General features: G+C 48.8%; 1 protein-coding gene across 1 annotated transcript in view; it reads right to left on the bottom strand.

Annotated features, from left to right (window-relative positions):
• The window catches only part of PTPRS (protein tyrosine phosphatase receptor type S), a 225364-nt gene extending 198787 nt beyond the window's left edge, over positions 1-26577 (bottom strand). The window contains exon 1 of the mRNA XM_078153987.1: positions 26298-26577. The gene's annotated coding sequence lies outside the window, so the exon portion shown is untranslated. The remainder of the gene's footprint in view (positions 1-26297) is intronic.
• Between the last annotated feature and the right edge of the window lie 422 nt (positions 26578-26999).

The raw sequence follows: 26999 nt of genomic DNA, 5'->3' as shown, positions 1-26999 counted from the left end.
TAGTGCCCTGAACCCAAAGGCACTTAGTACATGTTGACTTTGTTGCCTTCACAGAGCTTACAGCATAATCTGGAAGCCCCAAAATGAAAAGTTAAACAACACGAGAGAGAAATCCCAGGAAAAGTCAACAGGAAAACTGTCAGGAAGCAAATGTGACTGTCCACTATGCCATAATGATGGAAAAGCTCCCGTTTCGTGAGGCCTGATCATTTACAAAGCACTTTCCTCACAATCTCACGAGGTAGACAAAAAAAGTATTACTACTTCTGCTTGGCAGAAATAACAAACGCTACATAGAAATGGCTGATATTGACAGAGCACTTCAAGTCAGGCAGGGAGAGCCAGCAAGTCAGAGTGGAGGTGGGGCTGGCCTTCTGGTTGGCAAGACCTGGGTTCGAATCCTACCTCTCACTCTCAAGAGAAGTAGGATCCTAAATAAATCACTTAATTCCTTTGAGCCTTGGTTTCCTCATCTGCAAAATGGGGATAATAATAACAACAACAGGATTGCTGTCAGGTTCAAATGAGAAAATGTGGAGTTAAAAACAAGAAACAACACCATATAAAGCTTAAAATGATTATACTGATGTTCGTCAGTGACCGTGGCTTTAATCTGCACCTTCCAACACACTGCTCAGGTGGGGACTCCTGGCATTCCTCCTGTGGCAGAGGTCTACACTGGAGAAAACAGCTTCAGAGAAGCAAGGGGCTGGCCCCAGGCAGGCCGGATCCCCCTGGAGGGAGGGAGGGAGGCAGGGGGAGGAAGAAGAGCAGTGGCCCCCAGGCCCTGGGCTCAGGAGAGCCACAGGCCTTTTCCTGCTCTGGCCCTCAATTCCCCTCAAACACCTGTGGGCTCCAGGCTCTTCTGCCCCCTCACTTCCTGAGGCAGACAAGTTCATTTAAAATTAGCTTCTGAGGCCTTCTGATGTGAGGAGGTTTATTTTAAGGAATATCATCACCTGTCAGCAGGAAGAAAGGAGGTTACATTACAGTCTGAGACATTCGAGTGACTGAGGAACAAAAAGACTTCATCTCCCTCTCCTCCGGGAAGCATTTCCTGCCCACTCCAAACTCCCACACCTCCTGGCCTCTCCTTCCTCTGGACTCTCGGCGTCCTGGCATGTCCCAGCTACAACAGCTAAGCCTGTACTGCTTAGAATGCCGAGGGAGGCCCAGGAGAGGACGGCCCTCCCCCAGCCAGACCCCACCAAGTAGGCGGCAGCTCAAGCTCTGAACGGCCGAGAGGCTACATGGTCCTTCCTCTTCACAAGAGCACTGGCCATCTAAGGCACTCCCTGCTCAGCACTCTGGCTGCCAGGGACCCACCGGCCACCTCAGCCTTATCTCCTGTGCTACAACTGAACGGTGCTGCCACCAGAGTGCTATGTGACCTTGGGCAAGTCCTTTCCCTCTCTGGGACTCAGTTTTTCTATCTGCAAAATAATCTGTAACGTCTAAGGATCCCTTTCCAGCTCTAACATCTCATGTTTCTATGTACTAACTTGCAAATTCCCTGAAGGGAAGCGGCCCTCTCCTTATCCACAGAGAGCCTGGTGTCATGCATGGATTTATAATGTGTGAAATCAATGAACAGACTAATGGCACTGTGACCTTTCCTGTTGTGGAAGAACACTGTGCTTTGAGTCCCTGGAGCCTGGGTTCTAATCTTGCTTCTGTTATATGACTCACTACCCAAATGCCTCTGGCAAGTCACCACCTGTCTGGGCTGGGGCTCCTCATCAGTTAAATGGGGACGATACTGGTTATATCCGGACCTCATTGGGTTACTGTGAGGAAGACCTTCCATAAACCTTGAAGCCCTCCCTGAAGAGGGAGTTGTGGTCCTTGTGGAAAAGGCCTTTCTACTGAATTCCCTGAAATTTAGGAAGAATAGACTTAGGCCCATTTTACCCTGAGGGAGGTTGATGGCTCAAGGCCACCCAGCAAGCAGGTCCACAAACAAAAAAGAATTCTCCACCTAAAGAAAAGGGAGGCCTCTATCCTGCTTTGGGTTAGCTGCACTGGAGGGGGAAAGGGAAAACCCCCATGAAGGGTGAAATGCACAGATTACAAATGGCTCTCATTTAAATAACCTAAGGTGCACCAGGCAAGGAATTCTAAAAATAATTACTCTGATCCTGATTGTCTGAAATGACAAATTGGCCCTTCAGAAAGCTAGATTTCTTAAGACTTAGAATAAAAATCTGACACTGAATTTAACAAAAAACAAAACCCTGGCAGCTCCAGGAATCCTTTTGGGGAAGGAAGGATCTGTGGGAAGAATACATTCACCAGAATAACCATTTGCTCACTTTATTTTTAAAGGGGTATTTCTGGAGGCTGCAGCAACAGGAGCTCCCCGCACTTGGTGAAGTCTAAGGGGGCAGGACTCAGCGGGCTCACGCTGGAAAGGCCTGTGATGCCATCCATTTCACTCCCTTCATTTTACAGGTGAGGAAACTGAGGCCCAAAGAGTCATATGAGATGCTGTTGCTCCCTTCTTCCAACGAAGACCAATGCAGCCCCTCCCCACCCAGCTCTCCTTACTCAGCCAAGGGACCAGACCATTCTTCCATTAAAGCAATCATGACCTAACCAGTTCTGTCAACTTAATCAAAACCTGACACCACTTTCCCTGTGGGTTTTCTTTACACTCAACAGGGAAGTTCTCACTGCCCCTCAATGGCACAAATGGGACACTGAGCAGAGAGGATTGCAGGAACCCTGTCCCCTCCCCCCATGAGTGTCTGCCAGGGAGGAGGGGGCACCTCTGACCCATAGGTGTTCTATACGTATCTGCTGAATGAGGTAAGGCAGCCTACACAGTGAACACCAGGCTGGGGAGGCGGGATTCGATCCCGTGGACACTGAGGAATCCATTAAAAATGTTTGAGCTATGAAAGCTATGATATGCAGGATGGACTGGAAAAGGGGAAATGAATAACCGGGATGCACATTTCTATATTGCTTTGTTGTTTACACTCTCTTTTCCTCAAAGATCCCTTGAGGGTGTGTAAATGTCACTCCCCCATTCTACAGCGAAGGAAACTGAGGCTCAGGGTGGCCTGACTACCGAATGTCCAGGAGAGATGGGATTAAACCGCAGGCCTCCTCCCTCCAAATCTAGGTTCCTTGTGCCTGACACTCCTTGCTCAGAGTAGACCCCAGGGCTCCCTCAGCTGAGGGAGATGGGCCTGGCCAGTCCCTCCTCACCCTTTCTTAGTGGGAGATTCCAGCCCCATTTATCTCCTTCTCCTTGGTAAACAACTGTCAAGGAAAATAAATAGTTTTTAACGGGCTCATTAATTGAATTCAGGGAGAAATAACTTTCCAGGGCAATTTAGAGGGAACTATCAGAATGAAATGGCCAAGCTGATCAGCGCATACTTAAGCCATTTAGGTGAAGAGCAGGGAGGGAAGCATGAGGAGAGGAGAGTTCCTTTCCTCTTCCCATCACCCCTGCTGTCTAGCCCCAGGCAACCCTATAAAGTGACCTAGGTTTACAAAGTAATCTCATCACCACACTGAAACAGGTAGTTCTAACATTATCCCCATTGTACAGACAGAAACTGAAGCCAGAGAAGAGTTTCAGGGTCGTGGAAGCTCCATGAAGCTCAGGACCATCCTGCTGTTCCAGTGGGGTGTCACAGAAACCACACTGGACCTCAATTCCAGCTCCAGGTCTGTCAAGAACACGTGTATGACCTTCAGAAAGTCATTTAATCTCTGTGCTTTTCCATTTGAATAGAGGGGAAAACAGAGCCCCTGCCCTGTGCATCTCTCTGGGCTGTCATGAAGATTTTAAAAAGCAAAAAAAAAAAGTTGGCCCATGGGAGCTGACACTACAATTCCACATTCAAGGTCCCTAGAATTACCCATTTTACAGAGGAGGAAATTGAGGCCCAGAAGAGACTTGCCCAAAGTCAGCAAAGCCAATATTCAAACCAGACAAAAAAGACCTATGACCTGTGATCCTTCGTCTGACCAGAGAGGCTCTGAGTAGCCTCATTTCTCTTGGGTTGCTTAGTGGAGGGCTTGGTATAGACCAAGTCCTGCAGCATGGGACCATCTAAGAGAAGCGGAAATCTCTCCCCATCATGGCATCTCCTTAGTTCCAAGTTTTCCTAAGTCATACCTCCTATTCATTCACAGTCAGGCTAGGCAGGGAGCTTTTAAAAAATGAACAGATAATTCCACAGCTTGAAAGGACCTTGGAGAGACCTCATCCAAACCATACATCATCCAGACAAGCAAGCTCAGACCAAGAGAAGAGAAGCCCAAGACCACCCCAAGTTGTTTGGCTGAACCAGGATTCAGACCAGCCCATTGCTTTTTCCCCATTACATCCGTCAGCATCAATGACACTGATCATGGCGTTTCAGAGTTGGAAGAGATGGTACCAGTGCAAGAGAGTTGGATTTGGACTCTGACACTTACTATGTGACATTGGGCCAGTCACTCAGGATCTCTAGGCATCAATTTCCTCATGTGTAAAAGGAGGGGGCTGTAGTAGATGATGAAGTAGAAGGCCCCTTCCAGCTATAAAAAGGATGATCCTGGGTAAAGTTTACCCAAGCCAACCCCTCCCGATGCCGGAATCTCTAACATCCCTGACAAATGCTCATCCAGCCTTAAACTGAACGCTTCCAGGGACAGGAAGCTCACCACCTCACCAAGAGCCTACTTCACTTTGGGACAGTGCCCACCACAGTTCTTCCTTATGCTAAACCCCAACTGGCCTTGCTGGGACCCCCATGCTCAATCAAACCAGTATTTATTAAGTGTCTATCTATGTGTCAGATATGGTGGGAGCTGTTGGGGATACAAATAAGAGTAATGAATGAAACAATCCCTACCCCTAAGGAGCTTATTATGTTCTCATATATACCGAAGTGGAGCCAAGGACACTTCAGTATATACCAAATGTAAAAAGAATAAAAACTAATAAATACAAAGCAATTAAATAAAGGGGATCTGAGGAAATCAGGAAAGGCTTTGAGCAGATGATGCTTGAGGGATGTCTGGAGGAAAGCAAGGAATCCCTTTGAGATGAAGGTGAAGAGGAAAGGCCAGCAGGGGCAGAGGTGAGAGCTGAAGTGTTCTTGGGGGGGGGGAGGGCAGAGAGGTCGGTTTGGCTGGATGGCAGAGTAGGGGAGGGGCGGTAATGTCCTATGAGGTTGGAAAAGTGGGCTGCAACCAAGGGCGGGAAGGTCTTGAAAAAATGAAGAGAGGAGTTCATAGTTCATTCTGGAGGCAACAGGAAGCCATTGGAGTTGGCTGAGTGGAGGAGTCACAGGGTCAACCTTGTTCTTGGTGGCAGTGGGGAGGGACCGGAGGCCGAAGAGACCAGTGAGGAGGCTGCTGCGATGACCCAGGTGATTTGGGTCTGAGCTGAGGCGGAGGCTGTCAGAGTAGAACAGGGTTACAGAGGAAATAATGGCAGCATCTGGCAACTAACTAAATATGTAAGATGAGGGGGAAAAGAGTCAAGGATAATACCAACATTAGGAGCCTCAGAGGTTAGGGAATGGTGGCTTCTTTAAGAGAAATGAGGATATTTGGAAGACAGCTGAGTTTAGGGGAAGTTAATAAACTGTTTGCATGTGCTGAGTTTGAGATGTCTCCAGGACATCCAGTTTCAAATGTCCAACAAGCAACTGGTGATTCAGGATTGAAGCACAGGAAGGAGCCTGAGGTCATGTCTAGATGTATATATACAGTCACCATTCCAGAGATCATGAAATCCGTAGGAGCCAACGAGGTCCTCCAGAGAGAGAGTGTAGAGAGAGAAGAGTCAGGGTCTGAAGACAGAGGCCTGGAGAAAATCTACAGTTATGGGACACGACTTGGATAATGAACCAGCAGAGGAGCCTGAGGAGGAACCGTTAGAACTGGGAGGAGGAGAACCAGGAGAGAGCAGTGTCCTGGCAGAGATGGTAGTCAGCAGTGTCCAATTCAGCAGGTGGATCAAGAAGAATGAGGACTGAAAAGAGTCCACTTAGATTTGGAAATTAAAAGATTACTGATCACTTTGGAGAGAGTGGTTTCAGTGAATGAGGTTGGAAGCCATACTGCAAAGGGCTGGCTGGTTTTTTCCTAGGAGTTTGGCTGAGAAAGGCAGGAGAGATATAGGATTGTAGCTTTGAGGGGATGGTAGGGTCTAGGGAAGGTTTTTTTAAGGACTTGGATTGTTTGAAGTGAGTAGGAAAGGAATGAGGGGAAGGGAAGAAGAGGGAGAAGGGAGGAAGAAGGTAAGGGTGGGGATAGAGGAAGGTAGAGTGAAGGAAGCCACTCAGGTCTCTTGTCACCTTGATACCACTATCACCACCACCACCACCCACTGCCAGAGGATACTCTAAGTTTTTGAGTACATGGTCTCTAGAAACACCATCCTGCAAAAACACATCAACTCTAAAACTCTTACCTCCTCTGTACCCCCTTGCCCTTAATCGGAGAGGGTGGAAGGTAGACATCCAAGAGCTCCTCCCAGGACCTCCATTTCAGGAGGCGGCCCAGGGTAGCCGGCTCATCATTTCCCATCTGCTGTCATCCTCTGGTCTTCAATCATGCCCTTGAGCTGGGTACCCTTCCCCCTCCCCACTTCTCAGCTTCTCTTTATGTAGTGTCTACCCCCATTAGGCTTTCAGCCCTCGAGGTTAGGGACTGTCTTTTACCTTTCTTTGTATCCCCAGTGTTTAGCACAGTGCCTGGCACACAGTAGGTGCTTAATGAATGCTAGTTGACCTACTACCTTTCACTCTAGCCAGCTACCCAGTTATGACTGCCAAAGACCAAAAAACATAAAATAGGCATTCACTACCAACAGATCACAAGATTAAAAGGTGAAAAGATGCTTGTCCAAACTTGTCATTGTATATATAATGAAACCAAAGCCCCAAAGTGCCAAATGCAAATGACTTGTCTGAGGCCACACAAAAAAGAGCAAATACTTTGGCCCCCAAATCTAGGACTCTCTCAGCTGTGCAAGAGGTGGGGGGGGAGGGGAGGCTCGCAAATCTGTCTCTCCTAACCAGCACCTTGGGACAGTGTTTCAAAACACTCCTTATGATGCTCTGGGAAATATCCCCTCAAATGGGAGGACCTGGGGCTTCATCATCATTAATATCACCAGAAAAAGCGCCTTGTCTCCACCTCTGACTTCATACCACTATTGATCTGTGTGTGTCTGACTTGATGTCCTATTTTAGTTCCTAATATTATCCCTTGGTTACTTTTGCACAAGATTTGCCGACTGCTGAAAGTCCTGAATTGGTTTTTGTTGGAACAGCAATTGTTGGGGGTCAGAACAGAAGTCAATGTCCTTGTGGTAAGCCACTCTACATGGCTTTAACTGTTCAGTTAAACCCCGAGTTCTCTCCCAGGCCTCATTTTTTTCATGCTGGCCTCAGAAAAGACAAGGGAGCTGGCTGGGCTTTACCACATTTTGTTCTGATGAGAAGCTCAACTCTTGCCAAGGGCTGGACTTGACAAAGGCTCAGCTCTACCATGTACTTACAGACTCAAACCTTCCAAGTCCATCTGACCACATGAGGGAAACTACAATCCCCTGCACCCCAGAAAGACCGTGCACTCAGTTGGATTCCTCATGCCAAACAATGCTTTCTTCCCAGTTCACAAAATCACAGAATTTGAGAGCTGGGAGTGACTTTATGGGCTATCTATTCCATCCCATAAGCGAGGAAGGACGCCTCCTTATATAGCATACTGAACAAGTGGTCACCTAGCCTATGCTTAACGACACCCACCCCCCACTCTTGGGAAGCCCAGTCCACTCTGTATCATCCATAACTGTGGGGCAGTTCTCTGCTAACAGAATGAAATGAGCCTTTACCATGTGGCCACACTCACTAAGGTTTCCATCTACATGACCAGGCTCAAGCACCCTAGGAAGCCACCAAGATAATAATTAATATGTACATGACCTTAAAGAATGTGTGACCTGTTAACTTAGTCACTCTCGAGTGAAAGAGTCATAAGAACTGGCCTTGAAATCTAGCTCTGTCACTGACTTAACCAACTGCGTAATCAGTCAAGTCACTTCACCAGAGTGCCTTCCTCATCTATAAAATGGGGATAATAAAAATACACTACCCTACTCACAAGTACAAACCTTAAAAAGAAGGGATGTAAGCTATCACAAAATCACAAAACATCACAGCTGGAAGGGCCCTTCAAGATCCAGTCCAAGCCTCTCGTTTCCCAGATGGGAAAAGTGAAGCCTGAAAAGGTGAAAGGACTTGCACCCAGAGCCGAATAGCCAATCAGAGGCAAAGCTGGGACTAAACACACATGTATCTAATACTTTACAATTGATACAGGCTTTTCTCACAGCAGCCTAGTGAGGCAGGCAGTACAAGTATTCCCCTCATTTAACAGATGAGGTAAAAGACAAAAGGATCACAGAGCCTAAACTAGAACCCGGGTCTCCTGCCTCTCAGGCCTGTGCTGAGAGTAGCCATGTAAAGTGGAACAGATGGAGGAGGAGCACTGTGGGCACACTCCTGCCCACCTTATCTACAAGGTCAAACATTTGGGGCTTTACCAGCTCCAGAACTGGGAAGAGGTCCCCACTGAGATGAACCTGACGAGCTGTGGGAATGGCTAGCAGCTCCCAAGCAGGGCTTTCCCCATCATTACCTGCCTAATCAGGACAATTACACTTTCCAATTGCTAGAGCTGGATCACCTGGCAGGAGCTGAAGTGCAAGGAGAGCGGGGCCAGGAAGGAGGGAGACGATCTCTTTGTAAGCTTTCTTTTCTGTCCTCAATTTGAAGGGCCCTGTGGAGACCAAAATGCTTCTGTGCAAAAGGCACCTCTCCCTCCCTCCCTCTCTCTGAAACCTCTTTGGAGGAGTTTGCTTCTGAAAAGGAGGAAGCTTTGGCTGGGCTGGCAGGAGGAGGTGAAGAGGTCCTTGGAAAATATACTAGCCAGAATGTTCCCACTCAAGGGAGGACACTGTGGTCAAGCAGAAAAGGCATCTGGAGAAGCGGTCTCAAGAGCCTCACTTCTGCACTAAAAGCTGCGTGACCAAGAGAAAGTCATTTCCTGTTGCTGACCCTCTGTTTTCTCCATTGTAACAGGAGACCTGCCTTTTGCTTTGCTTTGTATCCCCAGCACTTAAGCACAGTCCCTGGCACATAGTAGGTGCTTAATGAATGCTAGTAGAACTACTCTCAGGGAGGTGAGAAAACTGCTTTGCGACCCTTAATGCAAGAGTTAAATTCAACAAACTTTTATCACGTTGACTTTATGCAGGGCACTAGGGCTGCAATGAGAGCTCTAACTGCTCCTCACATGGACCTTGTACTCCAATAGGTGCAAGAGCCAGGCACATAAAACAGTAGGATACAAGGCAGAGACTTCAGTCAAGTCTCTGAGCAAAGGAAGGACGGGTCACGTCTCAGTTACGAGAAGCTTCGTTTTTGTCTTTATATCCCCAATGACTAACACACAGTAGTTGCTTAATAAATGTTGATTGGAAAGCCTCTGAGATCCCTTCCAACTCACATTCTGTGAAAGGTCTTTGCCAAGTCCTAAAAGACATCTGGGAGTAGGGTGGAAAGAGGGTTATCACTTTCAGCTGTGGGAGAGGACTCTGTAAAGGCTTCATGGAGTAAGGAAGGGAAGGAGGAAGGTAGTAAGGAAGGAGTGGAGGACTGAGGGGAAGGGGGAGGACTGAAAAGAGGGAGGAGGGAGGATTGAAAGGGTAGAGGACTGAAGAGAGGAAGGGAGGACTCAGGGGGAGGAAGACAAGCAGGAAGAAAGATTTCCAACAAGCAGAGATGGGGGGGGGGGTCCATTCCAGACACGGGGCATATCATAAGCAAAAGCAAGAACTTAAAGAGGGCAGATCAAGAACAGGAGACAGTTGTCCAGTTTAGCTGGAATGTAAGACAGGTGAAAGGAAGTAGCAGGAGAGAGGGCTGGAAAGGTGGGCTGGAGCCATATTATGGAGGTCCTAAACGCCTGGCTACGGTTTGGAACAGCAGAAGTAACAGCATGGGGGGAGGGGAGTTGCTTTAGAAAGACAACACAGGCCGCAGTGTGAAGGATGGATTAGGATGGGGATGGCCAGGAGGTAGGAAGACATTTATTTACAAAGTGCTTTGCTCAGAATCAAGACTGGAGCAGGTAGTAAATAGTACAAGTGTTATCCCCATTTTGCAGATGACTCATCCATAGTTACACAGGCCGTCTGTCCCCCATGCCCTCAATAATGCACTTCTCCTTGCCTCTGCCTCTTGAGACTTCTCTGCTCTCTTCCAGGCTCCTCTCCAATAGGAAGCCTTTCCTGATCTTCCTAGTGCCTGGTGCTCCTTCCTTACTCAAACCACTGGGATGTGTGCACAGATAAATATAGATATATATATACATATTGATACACAGATATGGATATAGATGCATATAGAGAGATATATAGATACGTATATGTATATACAGAGAGAGATAGACAGAGAGATAGATGTTTATCCCCCTTTAGATTATAAGCTCCTTGAGAGCAGAGATGGATTTTTGGATTTTTCTTTGTATCTCTATGCCTAACACAGAGTGGCTTGTATAACTCTGTGAAACTCAAGTTGTGAAATCTAAAGCATCAAAGTCAGAGCTCAAAGGCCAAGCTCAACTCTAGCACACTGCCTCTCAAGAAAAGCAGCCAGGACTCCATTTGACAGGAAAGACGGAAAAATTCATTCTGGTGCTTACCAAAAGAAGCTATTTCTAATCCCCTAGAACAAGGATTCTTAATCCCTAAAGGATCTATGGGTAGATTTCAGGGGTCCCTTGGATGGGAAAAAAATTACATATTTAATTAAAAGTACCTAACTGAAATTTAGCATTTCCTTCAATTATTTAAAAACATGACTCTGAGAAGATGTCCACAGGCATCACAAGACTGCCCAAGGAATCCACATCACAAAAAGGGTAAAAAAGACCCCTAGCCCTAGAACAATCTCCCTGTTAGCTCCCTCAGCTGAGGATAAATGATGTTGGCTCTGGGGTAAAGGATTAATTCCAATTAATAAGAAACACCAGCTCTAAGGCTAGCTTAGACACATTTTTCTTGGTTCCGAAATTCTAAAGCATCAGACTGACAATCATAACTTAGCCAGGTCCTATAAGAAATCAGCATATGGTCAAGAATGCTAAAAAGTTAGAAGCAGCCAACAAAATGTGGGAAAAGTTGGGGCCTATCACAGAACACTCCCAGTTGACAAAGAATGACAAATTTCACGAACTTCCAAGGTTGAATTTAAACCCCAGGGAAGGAAGGGGTTATTTTACTTATTTTCTTACATTGTAATTGATCTGATTTTTGACCTCTCCACTTCCCTTACCTTAAAAAGCTATAAAGTAGAAAGCAATGAATATCCTTATAACCAGAAAGTAACACCTTCCACGATGTCCTTTTTCAACATCCAGGACAACTGTATATTTCCCTGGCCCAACAGGCTGTCACAAGGCAACCCATCATGAAGATGAAGCACACAAGCATGGTGCAAAGGATCGTCTTAAATACCTCGGTCATTAATAGTGCTCTACAGAGCCTCTTCCCTCTGCTCCTGAGAGATTAACACGGCTGCCTTTGCTGAGCAAAATAAAAATGTTATTTCAATTTGTGGCTCCCACTCTCCCGTGGATGACTATTTACTCCCTTCCGTTCCCTTCTGAAATACGGGTCCTTTCTACACCAGGGAAGGAGGTGGCAGATGAACACACCAGCGAATTCATTAATTTATAAATCAGTGTGGCATGAGACAATTAACCATTTCCAATAATCAATCAGACCACAGGAATGATAAGCTCTCTGGTCCATGATGGATCTATGAAATGTGGCCCATTTTAAATTACTCTTCCCACACAGGCCCAAGTGGTCACCCAGATTAGCCATTCATATGGATGCTCCAGGGGATTATCTGGAACTTGCTGGCCCTTTCCCTGTGTCAAGTGCTACTTACCTTGATGCAGGACTCGGTCAGCCTATATAACTTAAGGCTATTACTCAAGTGCAGTCACGTTAAATAGTCTGGTGGGGAAAAAAAATTCAAATGACACTCGGAGACCTCTGCTGCCCAGTCGAGCTCTTGCATGGTCTCACAAAGAAAAAGGCATTTCCACTTCTTCTCAGTGTCACATTCAGACTAAACCAAAGCATCACCAAAGGCCACCCCTGCCCTGAATTCTGGGGCATATACCTACCGAAGGTACAGGCACAGTAGTATGGTTAAAAAAGGACCTGGGAATGGCGTCAGGAGAGTAGGGTTAGATTCTTGGCTCTGTTGCTGACTCATTGTGTGACCCTGGACAAGATCTTCTTTGTAAAAATGAAGGCTGGATCTCCGAAAGTCCTTCTAGCTCTAACATTCTGGGTCTCAAGAAATGCAAACATTAAGCCTGCTGTGCACAGTGTGATGTGCCAGGTGCTAGGGAAGGTAAAGCGTTTAGACAAGATGTAGTACCTGCTTTCATGGGGTTAACAGTCTAATGTGTGTGCACCGGCGGAGTATACCTACACAAACAACCATAAAACAAAACGATACTCAGATGCTACAGAGAAATGCAAATAAAGTCTTACAGGAGGGTCAAAGGGTGAAATGTAATTACTGTTTGGGAGCAGGGAAAGATCTCAGGAAGACATCAAGGAAATGGCATTTAAGTTAGACTTTAAAGGAGGGCGTCTTTAGCCTGAGGTCCTTGGACACACACACCACACACACACACACACACACACACACACGTGTGTGTGTGTGTGTGTGTGTATATGCATTTCAGTACAATTGGTTTCCTAGATAATTCTATTTTATCTTATGCCCTTAAAAACATCATTCTAAGGGTTCTCATAGATGGCTAAAGGGCCCAAGAAACAAAAGAGGTTAGGAAAAGAACTCTTGCCTTAAGGGAGGGTGCAGAGGAGCAGCCCAGGCATCTGTGAAATGAACTCTACTTGAGAGCAGGCTTTGAAGAGTCAATAATCATAACAGTTCACATTTATGGCCTCTGATGTGCCTTTTCTCATGTCAGTCTAGTAAGGTAGGTAGTAAGCGTATGGCCTCCATTTTACAGATGAGGAAAATGATGTTCACAGAGCTGAAGAGTTTTGTCCAAGGTCACACAGATATCATGGCAGGCTTGGGACTGAAATCCAGGGCTCTTGCTTCCCAGTACAAAGCTCTTTCCAATACAAATAATGCACATGGCCCGTTCTCACAAAAGCTCTAAGTCTATGATCACTAGATCTAATGAAAACAACCCCCCCAACTGTCTCAACTTACTTCCCAACTCTCAACATGTAGATAATGGAATTCATTATCCAGAGAATGCAAGACTCTCAGCACCTAAAATCCTAACATTGCAAATGTAGTAAGAAGGGGAATCAGAGGTTGAAGTACCTTGATAAATACTTCCTGTCTTCCTTGAGAAGCCAAAGATCTGTTGTTCCAAGCTCCAGTACCAGCTTTGAAAGTCCAAAAACATCTGGGCTGGTGGAATTTCCCATGGCCTTCAAACAACACACTCTACCCATCACCACTGCTCTGAGCAGCTAGCTCCCAGTGGGGCTCAACTCCTACAAAGGAGTCTGACTTCTCCAACGGGCAAGTGTAATTGTCCTGATGGGGCCAGGAAGGATGAGAAAGACTGGCTTTGGAGCTGGCAGGGCTATTCTAGCTGCTCAGCAAGGTTACCTCTCTTTTTTCCAACAGGAGAACCTCCCTGTCCCAGATCTAGCCAAATTCAAACAACTGGCTTCCAAGACAAGATGGACAATACAACATGGCAGCCAACCCACCCTCACCCTTTCTTTGCCTGTTCCATTTTTTCACTGCTTCTCTCAGCACTGGAGTGGAATAAGGCTACCTGGGTTCCAGTACCAAGTAATTAACTGTGTAGACTGAATAGTAGAGCCCACACATCTCAGCCAAAGAGACTGTGCTGACAGATGGCACTGGCCAATGGAAATGAAGATGATAATGATGATAACACGAGCAACAACACTAATATCAATACTGTAATAATAGCAACCTAGGTCTTTCTGACTTAGAAGCTGGACCTTTATCCACTACTCTAAACTACCCTGGACACAAACTGGCCATATAGCGTGGGCATGTCATTTAGCCTTTCCGTGAATGCCTAAGAACAGTTACCAGTCTGCCCTGGTAGAGGGAGATTCATACACCACTGAAACCCCAGGTCCAAAACAAAAACTACATGAACAATCCTAAACAACAATCCCTCGCCTGTACGTAGCACTGAGTACTTTCCAAACTTCCTCTCCCCCACCCCCCATGCATTTTCTCATTTGATCCCCACAGGTTTTTAAGTCATAAAAGGTATTTAAATGGCATCTACAATTTCATTTTTTCCCCCAGACCAAGTGGACCACAGACCAACAAAGAATCACTTATCACAGGTGCCTCACGGCTACCAGCAGCTCCAGCTTCCCATTGAGGCTCCTCTGGTGCCTTCCTTCTGCTCTCCTGTAATAGGAACAGGAGCACCCCGTCCAGAGGCAGCTGACCTGGAGTCTGAGTCTTCTTGCACTGGCTGAATTAATTAGCTTCTTCACTAACATTTCCCTAGAATGAAGAAGTCCCAAGTCCTAAATAACCAAACCTCACATTTTCATAGCTCTTCAAAATGGCACAGTACTTGCCTCACCACAAGCCTGTAAGGAGGTCTTACAAGAATAACCCCCATTTTACTGATTAGGAAACTGAGGCTTAGAGAGGTCACATGGCTGCACAGCTGGTAAATGTCAGCACAGAGCCTGGAACCCAGGTCCAAATCCTGTGCTCTTTCCCCTTTTTACCACGACCTTCCCCATGTTAGAGACTGCTAGGAGGAAAGGTTTCATCAGAAGCCCTCTCACTCCCACACCTAAAGACTTAGTCATGAACAGCATCAGCAGCATCCAGGGCCAGGTCCCAGGCCTGCTGTCCTTAGTGGACTCCAGAAACACCCCATTTTTAGAAAGAAGTTCACACATGTCCTTCAGCTCCAATAAGTGGTTTATGCTACAGGTTCCAAAGAAAATCCCCTTGAAGATGGAGGATGGGTCCATTTCCTTGGTGGCTCTAATCAGGACATCTCTTACAGAGCTTCCTCCTCTTGTCCTGGTAGGGGCTCAGCCTCTGGACCTCTGACTTCTCCAACAGAGGGTGTCAAGGGCAGCAGAGTGGTCACCCAGTCCAATCAGTTTTTAACAACTGAATTGCACTTGACCAAGAGGCCTAGCTGTGGCTAAGGACAAACAGGGAGAAGTAGAGAAAGGGAAGAGAGGAAGAGGAGGAGGTTGTGATCACATCACACCATCTGAACCAGAAGTCCAGAATAATCTCAGATTTCCAAGCCTAGTCCTGGAGGCCTGGCCCCTCCTTTCTGGGCCAAGTCCAGGAAAGTAAAAAGATGCGAAAGCTAAGTCCAGCCAAATTAGTCACTCCTACCCCCTCCTTAATTTGCACCCTTCCAGAAGTGTAAAGCAATTGATTTTTCATAATCCCCACATACCTCTTCTTCAACACTCCTGAAAATATCAGCCAAGAGACAAGAAAAATGTTAACATTTTCCAAAAAGAATATTTTCCCCTCCCAGCATGTACTAACCTAACTGCTTCACTTTCCCACTGCCTGAATTGCTCAGAGATGCTCTAGCCCTTTTCTGAACCAGCTGGGCCTAGAAACAGAAGGGAGCCAGCCAGGGAAGATGGGCTGGGAGCTTCAGGAGACCTGGAGCCTAGTCCCAGCTCTGCTAAAAATCTCTCTGTACAACCTATACAACTCTTTCCTTCCCTAAACCTCAATGTCTTCAGCTATAAAATAAGGCTTCGGACTCAATAAACGATCTTTTTTTGTTTGTTTGTTTTTGGCAGTTGGGGGTAAGTGACTTGCCCAGGGTCATACAGCTAGTAAGTGTCAAGTGTTTGGTCTGAGGCCAGGTTTGAACTCAGGTCCTCCTGACTTCAGGGCCGGTGCTCTATCCACTGCGCCACCTAGCTGCCCCCCTCAATAAATGATCTTGAAGGTCCCTTCTAGCTCTGAAATTCTCCAACTCTAGGATTTTCCTGCTCAAACACTCTGTACACATCCTCTCCCAGCCTTGATCAATCCAATCTTAAGCGTCTGGTGTCCCCAGGCCTCACACCTGGTCACCACCTGTAGCCAACAAGCTGTACCCACTCTGCCCGCCCCCCTCCTTTCTTTCCTAGCCTCAAAGTAAGCAGCCACTTAGCTTTTTTTTTTCTTAAATAAACTAGCAGGGGGAAATGAAAGGAAGTATCACCTTCAAAAATATATTTTTTTAAAAACCATACACCTCAAACCCTACACACATACAACTGCGTGACTCTTCTCCAGCACCCACAGATTCTTTCTTTAGGGACAGCATGTGTTCCCTTTAAGTCCTGTGCGCTCCAATTCAGGAACTCTGATGGGTCACAGGAGGCATGATTATTGGTTGTATCCCTTTCCTCCTCCCCCCAACTCTGAAAACTCAACCTAGAATTATTAGAGAAACAGTCCCCTGATATATATGAAGATAAGAGATTTCAGTTTAGAGCTCTCCCCTAATGTCAAGTCCCTACAGCTGACATACAGATAGATATCCAATAACCTTTTAAAGTTGACCTAAAGGACAACCATGACCACCCTTTTCAACATCACCTACATCAAATCCTGGACTTAAGAAAGGTCACAGCAAATGCCCTTACAATTGACCTCATCCCCCAACCTCTACCCCCAAGATAATTTCTCAGGCAGCATAGCATAATGGAAACAGCACTGGACAGAGAAATTCCTAAGACCTGAGTTCTACAGTCAATGCCACTAATAATATGGTGCTGCACAAGTCATTTTTCCTCTTTGGCCCTCACTGCTCCTCTGTAAAATGAGGGGGCTGGACGAGATAATTTCCAAGGCCTCTTACCATTTCAGAAATTCTACATCCTAAGGTCCCTTCCAGCCACGACTTTAAGCTGTCTTCTTTGTTTTAGAGAGCAAATTTGAGGTGCTGACAAAAAGCTTCAGTGCAAATACAGAAAGTAAGAAAGGAGAGGGCCAGGCAGGTGGCCAGCGAGAAGCCCAGCTCCCACCCCCAGCCTGGGGAGTTCTCTCCACCCTGTTCCAATATGTTGTCCTGGCACGGAGCCTGTCTGTCTCTCACTCCTTTGCTATGGAGGGAGCCCCTCTCTCCTTAGACCTCTGTTCTGAGACTAGGTGGGAATAAGGCTTGCAGTTAGAGGAATGAGGAGGGAGAACTTTCAGCCCAGGCAGCTGGAAAGGCAGAGGCAGGATAGCTCAGTGAGAAGGGGGTCAAGATACACATCTCTTATAAAATATATGACTAGTGGGGATAAGGGAGACACGCCACACTGGGTCACACAATAAGTATGTGCCTGAGGTAGTATTCTAACCTAGGTCCCTGACAAAAGCCATCATATCCTGACTCTCATCAAAAAGCACCAGAGTCAGAACAGAGAAGAACAGGCGTGGGCACCCCACCCGTAAAAAAGCACCCATGTCTCTGTGGGACCGAGAACTGCTCCCAGGTTGGAAACCGCTGCTCCTGCTCTGGGGCTTTCTCTTCAGGCCCCTACAAACAAGACCTGCTCACCCGCTAAAAGGCCTGGGAGCCTCCAAGCTCTGCTGACACCAGTAGCCCTAATATTTTCAATTCCCTGTCACTGATTCTGAAAATTGTGCCTAATGCATTCAGGAGAAAATTGCTCTCAGCTGAAAACATTAAGCTTTGTCAATTATCCCCCAAACATGCTAAGGGTATGTACATATGTATGTATGTGTGTGTATGCGTGATAAAATAAAGCCATGTATGTGTGTGTGTGTATATATATATATATATATATATGTATACATATATATATACATATATATATATATCCATATATATGTATATATGGTTTTATTTTTAGCACCTTCAAGCTCTCTGGTCTGCTACTGGGTGTGTGTGGGGGGATAGAATCAGAGAGCAAAGCTTCTAAATTCTGCCTTTTTTGCCAAACTATGTTCCATATGAGCAACTTGGTGGGATTACTGGCATTGGCCACTTACTGTCCTTAAGCTTACTTCTGTCAACCTTGAAGATCTCAACTGAAAACTCTGTGTGTGTGTGTGTGTGCGCGCGCGCGCGTGTGTGTGTGTGTGTGTGTGTGTGTGTGTGTGTGTGTGTGTGTGTGTGTGTGTGTGTGTGAGAGAGAGAGAGAGAGAGAGAGAGAAAGCCAAAAAAGGCCTCATCTCGAAAGGAGACTTTAAAATCTGTCTCTTCATAGCTGCACATCCTGGGGCAACAGCAATGCTCACTGAGTCATTTTGGAAGGAGCTTCAGGTTCGGGATCTAAAAAATCAATGACTGGTGTTGTTGTTAGCAGATAGAGAGGGTCCCACATCTCATCTTCAGCTCTAAGCACAATTTGTATCTTAAAAAACAAAAGGTCTCCCATCCCCAGCTCCCCCAAAGGGGGGCCCAAGTGCCTCATTCCTGTATGGATAAAACTTTACTTGGCCCTGTAACAACCCATAATTGTACTTACAAAGTTTCCAGGAGATTGTAAAGCAAGTCAGGAGAACAGGTCCTGGTAAAGTGAGTTGCATACCCAGTATCATTTACCAATCTGGTAACTGGCATACAAAGGTTTGGAATGAGAGTTAAATAATTCCTCAAAGGAAAAAAAGAGGAGTTAATTGCCCATTTGGTCCCACCTCTCAGTTCCAATTCACCTAACAGAGCCAAGGAGCAAAACTGCCTAGTAGGCTTCCCCATGTGGACTTTGCATATTCCCCTGGAGCCAGGATCAGTTGGAAAGAAGCCAAGACCAGAGGCAGGAAGGCTGCCCTGGTCGAGAGAAGCAGCTTATTCGGAAGAAAGAGGGAACTGATATTTTTTTATCCACTCCAATCTGAACATTCAAGGCCTGAAGGCAGTTCTGCCTCTCACCAGGCCACCCTGCAGGCTCTGAGCCCCAAACACCCAGGTCTTTGTAAAAAGCAAAGGGTATCATGTGAACATTTGAGATGACCTTTCTAGGGAAGGATGGAAATAGGAAGGGGAGGGATAAAGTATTTGTTTGGGAATTTTTTTTTATTTCAAGAGAACTGAACAGGATGGTGTATAATGAGAATAGGGATCATCTCTGTGCCCTGATGCACTGGAGACACTGGTCAGCCAACAAGCACTTATTTAGTGCTTACTAGGTGCTACAAACTGGGGTCCAGAGAAAGGCAAAACCCTAGTCCTTGCCCTCAGGAAGCTCACATTCCGACAGGGAAGGGGAAGCAAAGGGAAGTAAGCCTTTCTAGGGGGCCTATGACATGCCAGGCATGATGCTTTTCACAAATATTATCTCATTATATACTCACAACAACCCTGGAAGGTAGGTGCTAATATTATCCTTATTTTACAGATATGAGAACTGAGGCAAAGAGCAGTTAAGTCCAGGGTCACACACAGCTAGTAGCAGCTAGGTGGTACAGTGGATAGAACCTTTAAGTCAGGAGGACCTGAGTTCAAATTTGACCTTAGACACTTACTTGGGCCAGTTACTTAACCCTGTTTGCCTCAGTTTCCTAAAATGAGCTGGAGAAGGAAATGGCAAACCACTGCAGTATCTTTGCCAAGAGAACCCTGAATGGGGTCATGAAGAGTCAGACACACCTGAAACAACTCAACAACCACATACAGCCACCAAGTGCTGGAGGTCCAGTCTGAACTTGGGTCCTCTCGACCACATGCCCAGAGCTCTGCTTACTGCTCCACCGGCTGCCTCTCCTACGGAAGGCAGCAAAATGCATCCAGTACAAAAGGAAGATGATCTCCAAGGGAAGGCCCCAGTGGGGACAAGGAATTAACACGAGGGGCTGGGGAAGAGAAGGAAAAAGGCCCCCAGCAGAAGAGGGGGTTTGAACAGAGTCTTCTTGGAAGCCAGGGGGCAGAGGTGGAGAGTATTCCAGGGGACAACCAGTGAGATGAAGTGTCACGTCTGAGGAACTGCAAGGAAGTCGGCGTTGTTGAAACAGGGCGTGAGAACATTAAAAAGAATGGAAAGGCAGGAAAGAGTCTGCCTGTGAAGAGTTTAAAGGTCCAGCAGAGGATTTTTCTTCGATGCTGGAGGTAACAGGGAGCCATTGGAGTCTGAGTAGAGAGGGACGTGATCAGACCTGCACTTTGGGAAGATGACTGTGGCACCGAGTTGAGCATGGGTCAGGATGAACAGAGATTTGGGGCAAGGAGACCAGCCAGTAAGCTACAGCAAGAGTCCAGACTTGGGGTGATAAAGGTGTGTACCCAGGTGGCCCCTATGTCAGTAGGGAGGAGGGTGCCTGCACAAGAGATGCTGAGATGGCAGAAACATCCAGCCGTGGCAATAAATCAGCTGTGGGGGCGAGTGTGAGGAGCTGGGGGTGACCTCTGGATTGTGGGAGGATGGGGGTGCCCTGGGCAATGAGGGAAGTTAGGAAGAAGGGAGGGTTTGGAGAAAAGATAACGAGTTCAGTTTGGGGCTTATCAAGTTTGGGATGCCTGTGGAACATCTGATTGAGAGGTACAAAAGGTGGCTGCTGATATGACACTAAAACTCAGGAGAGCAACTAGGACTGGCTATGGAGATGTGTGAATTACCTGCCCAAGATGATTGAACCCGTGGGACCTGATGAGATTACCAAGTATGGGAGAGAGTAGAGAGGGAGGCTCAGAAGAGAACTTTTGGGAATGTCCAGGTTAGTGGATGTGACATGAAGAACCAGCAAAGGAGACTGAGGAGGAGTTGGAAAGAAAGGGAGAAAAGCAGGAGAGAGCAGAAAACTTGAGAAAATATCCAGGAGGTGCTCACCAGTGTAAAATGCTGCTGGGAGCTTAAGAAGGAGGACGGAGAAAGGCTACTCGAAGACCTGGCGCAGAAGATCGAACAACAGCTATGGAAGCTATACCTCATGTCATATTGGACAAATGAGAGAGGACAGATTAAAGTCAAAGAGGGGACTGGGGGCTGCCTGGGCCCCTCTCACACGTGGGTGCCAGCAAAACAGACTGCTCCCTTCATGGGGAGGATCCCCACAGATCCAGGCCATTGGACCTGCAAAGTGGAGACAAAAATTTCAGATTAGATGTGCACACCTCTGTTGAGGCCCAAGAGTCACTATTTCCACTCCTAGAAAACTCATGGGAACCCAAGGAGTATGTGAGAGTGTGTATGAGTGAAAGTGAGTGAGTGTGTGAGTGTGTGTATGTGTGTGTACATGTGAGGGAGGGTAAGGAAGAAGGTACTCTTCAGGATGACGGCATCAGGAGCTCTCTGTGATCTCCCCAGACACCCAGATGTCATCGACTGGGAGGTAAAGGATGGAAAAGACCCATTAGCTCACTAAGGTTGTATGATCTCTCCAGGCACAACCTTGTTTGCTCCTTGCTCACTGTGCATATTGTGCCCAATTATATCAATTCTCCACGCGATTAAGCCATCGTTAGGCAGGGCAGGTGGAGATCCCCATGGGGGGGGAACTCCTCCCATCTCCACCCCCACCAAAAGTGCATTGTCATTCTCTTGAATGCTCTGCTCTAGTAAACTAAACATTTATGAAGGGCCTACTAAGTGCAAAGCATTGCAAAGCTAGGAGCCAGACCTGTCTGGGGCCCTCAGCTATAATAGCTAATCAAGGTTGGAAATTTAGGCCTTGCCCACTCAGTACTCAAGAAAATGAATTAAGTCAACCCTCTGGCCCCTTCATTGTTCTTCTTCCCAGAATAAGTGGGAGATCAAGGCAGGAAGGAAGATCCTCTCCTCAGGTATTAAGTGCTGAATGTGGAGACAGGGGATCTGACTTTGAATCACAGTTCTGCCACTTAACTAGTTTGTGTGACCTTGAGCAAGTCAAGTCTTCAGTCCTCAGTTTCCTCATCTGTGAAATAAGGGAGGGGGGAGATGAACTAGAAAATCTCAAAATTCTCTTTTAATACCAAAATCTGATGTTCCAGTGTTCACCCTAAATAACATAAATATGGTCTCTGGGCCACCCTGAGGAATAAGATAATTGCATTTATCAGGTTCTCTGAGTCCATTTTGGGACACAAGGATCTCTTAGTTGATCCAACCCACTTGCTAGAAAATTCACTTTCCTGAATATTGAAGAAAGAGCATCATGTGGTTTCCTTTTACTTCAAAGCACTAGACAGCAGGAGCAAGCCCAGTTCTTTGTATATCTCTACCACAGACAAGGAAACATCCCAGGCCCAGCCTTCCCCTCAAGCCTACTATTCCCACTACACAAACTCCCTTTTCAAAGCTGCCAATGCCAGTGGCAGCTACGAAGGTCTAGTTGGCGGAGTAAGAGACACAGAAGGCGAGATGGTGGGGGGAGGCAGAATAGGAAGCCACACCAGACCCTGGGAAATGGAGAGAGGGAGAAATATGCAAATGGAGAGTCGCCTCAAATCCCTAAACCCATTAATAAGGCCCTGAGCAGAAGCAGCTGGTGTCTCATCGGAGGCAACTGGCCAGCTTTTCCAGAAGGGTGAAGGGAACAATTGAGGGAAAAGGAGAAAACACACACACACATTTCTCCCCGTCCATCTCCTACCCCCCCTTTAGCATCAGCCAGGTGCTTTTTTCACAAGGCACTAACAACAGCTGGAGGGAGACATGAGGGCTCCCAAGATAGTAAATCAGCAACAGGAGATGCCCTGAAGCTTAAGGGGTGGGGGGAACACTCGAGCCCAGAGATCATGGAAGCCACTTGCATCTGCTCTCCTTTTGAGCAAAGCTTCAACTTGGTTTTTGTTTTATTTTTCATCTTAAGGGTGCTCACTGCTGCTCCTCACAGACCTGCCCCCGACCCCACGCAGGTCCGAGAGCCCTTTTGTGCTTCCCCAGCACCCAGAGGCTTGCTTGCCCATTGTAGGCACTCCAGAAATGCCTGATGAGCAAATTAATGAAGTAATGAATTAATGAATTCCCAGGTTCTGCTCCTTCTCTCGCCAAGAAAGCTTTCAGATCTAGAAAGAAAAGCTTCAGATCTAGAAAACCATAGGAGCAGGAAAGGGGTGGGAAGACAACAGAGTCCCTACCGGGTCTGGCTGGGGGATGCTATTCGACCAAAGGAGTATGAATGCCTCCCTCCCCCCTTTCCCTGAAGACCCCCATTAGTCTTGCTAAATAGGGTCCCCCCCACCCCATGTGCTGGCTAAATGAGGACCCTCTCACTCCCAGTCTCACAGAAAGGGAAACCCAGCAGGCCCAGCCCGAGCAGAGAGGCACGTGGGAGGGCATTACTAGACGCATGGGGAGGCGGCTGGGTTTAGGGGTACCCCTCAGCTCCCCAAAACAGTGCACCGGCACGAGGGGAGGGGCGGGAAATCTCCTCACTGTAGCGGGGGTCGGAGAGGGGAGAGAAAAGAAAAAGAGAAGAAAAACCCTGCCCTGACTTCCCACTTCCCGGCCGCCACGTCCCCCCCCCCCCCCCCCGCCAATTCCTCAGAGACTCAGGGGACAGGTTTTAAACACAACCTCCGGACCCCCCCCACTGCGCATGCGCGCTCGCAAGCTTCTCTCTCCCGCCCCCCACCCATGCCGGTTACAGTTCGAACACGGAGCCCAACGGCCGGAGCGCGAGATAACGGCCAATGGTGGGGGGGGGGTGAGGGGAGACGGAGGAGGGGAGAGGGGAGGGAACTCCGCCTCTGCCTCCTCCGGGAATGACGTCAGCCCTCCTCTCCCCGCCCCTCCCCTCCCCTTGCCCTCGCCCTCGCCCCCCAGCGGCTCGCGCAGCCAGGGGCGACTGCCGGGCTGCGGCTGCAGGGGCTGGCGCCCACCCCTGGCCGGGATTTAGTGATTTCATTTCAGGCTGTGGCTCTGGGAGGGGAAACAGAAGGACGGGAGGAGATCGACCCTGGGCTAGGGACCCACGGAGCCCATAAGTTGCATGAGTCGCACGCACGCCCTCCGTGTTCTCACCTTCCCGGTGCAGGCGGGATCCCCGGGCAGGCGCCACGCGCGGAGCGAAGAGGTCTGTCAGTCCATCCAGGCAGCCAGCACCCCCCCCCCGGCCCTGCTTTGGAGGTGCCCGGCGTCCGTTGTGACCAGCCCCAGTCCCAAGACAACTAGTCAACTGATGTATTTCCATTCAACAGGCATTTATTAAGCGCCTTCTGAGCACCCAGGACGGGAGAAGAACAAAATCAAAGGCCGCCGCCCTCTCCCTCGACTTACAGCTGCCACAGATGTTCCTTCAAGCACACCCACCTCCGTGGTGTGGGGTGACAATAACCAGGTCTCCCTCTCCGCCCGAATGCAGCCCCCTTCACCCTCTTCGACAAACTGGCACCCCGGGAGCAGTCTGCTTCAGGAGAATTCTGAGCACGTGAACACTCACTTAAAAACCCTGTGCCAGGGTCTCCCTGGTGGGACCCTTGCCAGGCTTTCCCCCCTTTCACCTTCTGCACAGCTCTCTGAAAATCCCCGTTCCTAGAACCAGCCGAGGGCTAGTGCAGACTTTTTGGCTTTCCCCAAACTGAAAGGGTTCAGGCTGGCATCAATCACGGACACTCCTTCCCTCCCTCCATGGGGACCTGAGATGGTTGGAAATGTTATGATTCCAAGCCTGAGTCTGTTCCCCAAAACAGTGAGGAAACTGTCTAAGGTACCTTTCCGGCTCTAATTCTATGATTTGTCATTCCCCTTCCCTGTGTGGACAAGAGAAATGTTTCTCTCCTAAGAACAGAACTGTGGAGCAAGAGATTTAGGGTGGTGGCAGTGTAGGGACAGATCAAAAAGTCCCAAATTGTCTCAGCAGTCCTAAATCTTGATTAAGAGCACCCCCCCATACATACGCCATTTAGGTGAACCAGGCTTCCAGCATCTTCGGGCTGGGGGGAGGCAAGGGTTCTATTCTTTGGGCCTCCAACCCCTAGCTTGTCACCAGAGGGGGACTTAACTCCTTTGGTGCTCCAGGGTACAGGCTACACAGAGCTGAACTAAAAGCCGAGAGTGGGAAGGGTGGGAAGGTGCTCAGAGCAAACCAGAAGCTAAATCCCATTTGGGAAGAGGGGTGTGGTGAAAGGCAGGATAGTAATGGGAGGGGGCACAAAAAGAGGGGAGGGGGGAAATCCCATAGGAGGAAGGGGCTTGGGGCCAGAGAGAGCCCTCTGGTGCCCAGAGGAGAAGAGATGTCCGTGGTCTGACCAGCAACCAAGGCCAGCAGACCTGACTTGAAGAGGGAAGAAAAGAATAGGGAGAGGTCCCCTGCCACTTTTCGGATCCCTCTGCCTGGCAAGAGAGAGAGGAAGGCAGAAGAGGGTAGGGACTCAGGAAGGCAGGGTGCTGTGGGCTCCCCAGGTGCGGAAGAAGTGGAAGAGATTTCTTGCTCATAGAAAGCCCTTCAACAGAGTCTCTGGGTTCAGCCCTCTTCCTCTCTACCTTTGAAGGTATGAAGCTCCAGGACTCAGCCTTTCTCGGGCTTCCCCCATCCCTCAGCTCGATGCCCCGTAATTCAGTGGTGCATCTCTCTTTCCCCACCCCCACTAGTCTCCGGAATAGCCATGGGTCTTCGCAGCCTTCAGCAGCCTGCCGTTCCTCCATCCTCCCTGCCCTCATTGGAGAGAACTGCCCCAGGACTCCGAGGCCATCGTCTGCACACTCCGCTACATGCATCCCGGGTCCCCTTCCTTTCCCCTTTCCTGCACTCCCTGCCCCGCCCGCATCATCCCCGGGTGCGACCAACCCAAGCTCGGAGGCTTTCTGCCCAGCTTCCAGGGCAATTCTTTAGCTAATGCTTTCCAGCGTATTCCCTCCCCCTCCCCCAGGCATTAGACCAAGCCATTCTGGTCGGTCGCATCCCTCCCTTCCAACCACAAATTCACAGTGCTTCCAGCTACACCCCGCTTCTTTAGTGCAACGTTTAGAAGCCAGTCCCGTCCGTCCCCACCCCCCACTCTTCCCTATGCAAAGCTGCCCCCACCCCCCCGTCCCGGCCGTCCCCGCCGCCCCAAGCATTGTCCCGGTGCCTTCTCACCGGCTCCTCTGTACAACGCCCCAGCTCATGTTCGCGAGCACAGCAGCCGGGGGTACCGGAGCATCCTTCCAGCTCCACACAATGCCTGAGTGCGCCGGTGCATCACTCCCCGGCTCCATCACACAATGCCCGTGTGCATCCCATCCCACACTACGGCGACTCCATTGCCCCCCCATCCCCCGCTCCCTTCGCCAACTGCCTCCACCTCCTCGACTGCCCCCTGCCCTCCAACCCCCACCCCCACCCTCAGGGCTTGGGCTGAGATTTTACCTGGTGGCTGGCTGGGCTGGGCTCCCCCGGCTCTTGCCCCCCTCACATCCTCGCAGGAAGAGGCGGCGGCGGCGTAGCATTTAATCCGTCTGGACCCGGCGCTCTCCCAGGCAAGCCAGCCCGAGCAGCAGAGCAGGCAGCGGGCGCGCGCTGGCCGAGGCTGGCAGGGATCGCGCGGGCGGGCGGCGCGAGGACAGACACTGCGGCTCGCGCTCTCCCAGCAGCTCCAGCTCCCCACAGCCGGTGATGTCATTCCATTCCAAGAGCCGCTGCCTCCGCCGCCGCCGCCGCCGCCGCCGCCGCCGCCGCCGCCGGCCAGGAGCTGAGGGGGGAGGGAGAGGGAGGGCTCGCGCGGCTCCGGGGAGGGGTGAGAGAAGGAGCCCAGGAGGGGGAGGAGCCGGGCCGTCCCTGCGTCATCGCGCAACCCCTCGCCACCAAACCTCCCTCCTCCCCTACACCCTACCTGCCAGCCAATGGGAAAAGCTGACTTCTGTCACGTGGTGACTAAAGCACCGAATTGTGAGTTAAAGGGCTCAGAAGCACGTGGTGCTCTCTGGAACAGGGGCTCTGGGAGCACGTGGTGGTCCCAGTGGCGATAGCGCGAGAGGGCCTGTTAAAGGGACCATCGAAGCTCCAATATCCTCAGGCTTGGACCTTGTTTCACACAATTGTAAATGGTTTTCTTGGAGCCACCTTTTCTCT

The sequence above is a fragment of the Phascolarctos cinereus genome, unplaced genomic scaffold (assembly GCF_003287225.1).
Source record: "Phascolarctos cinereus isolate Bilbo 61053 unplaced genomic scaffold, phaCin_HiC Scaffold_4;HRSCAF=312, whole genome shotgun sequence".
Classification (NCBI taxonomy): domain Eukaryota; kingdom Metazoa; phylum Chordata; class Mammalia; order Diprotodontia; family Phascolarctidae; genus Phascolarctos; species Phascolarctos cinereus.
Note: the sequence above shows the minus strand (reverse complement) of the source record. Positions and strands in the feature narration are given on the sequence as shown.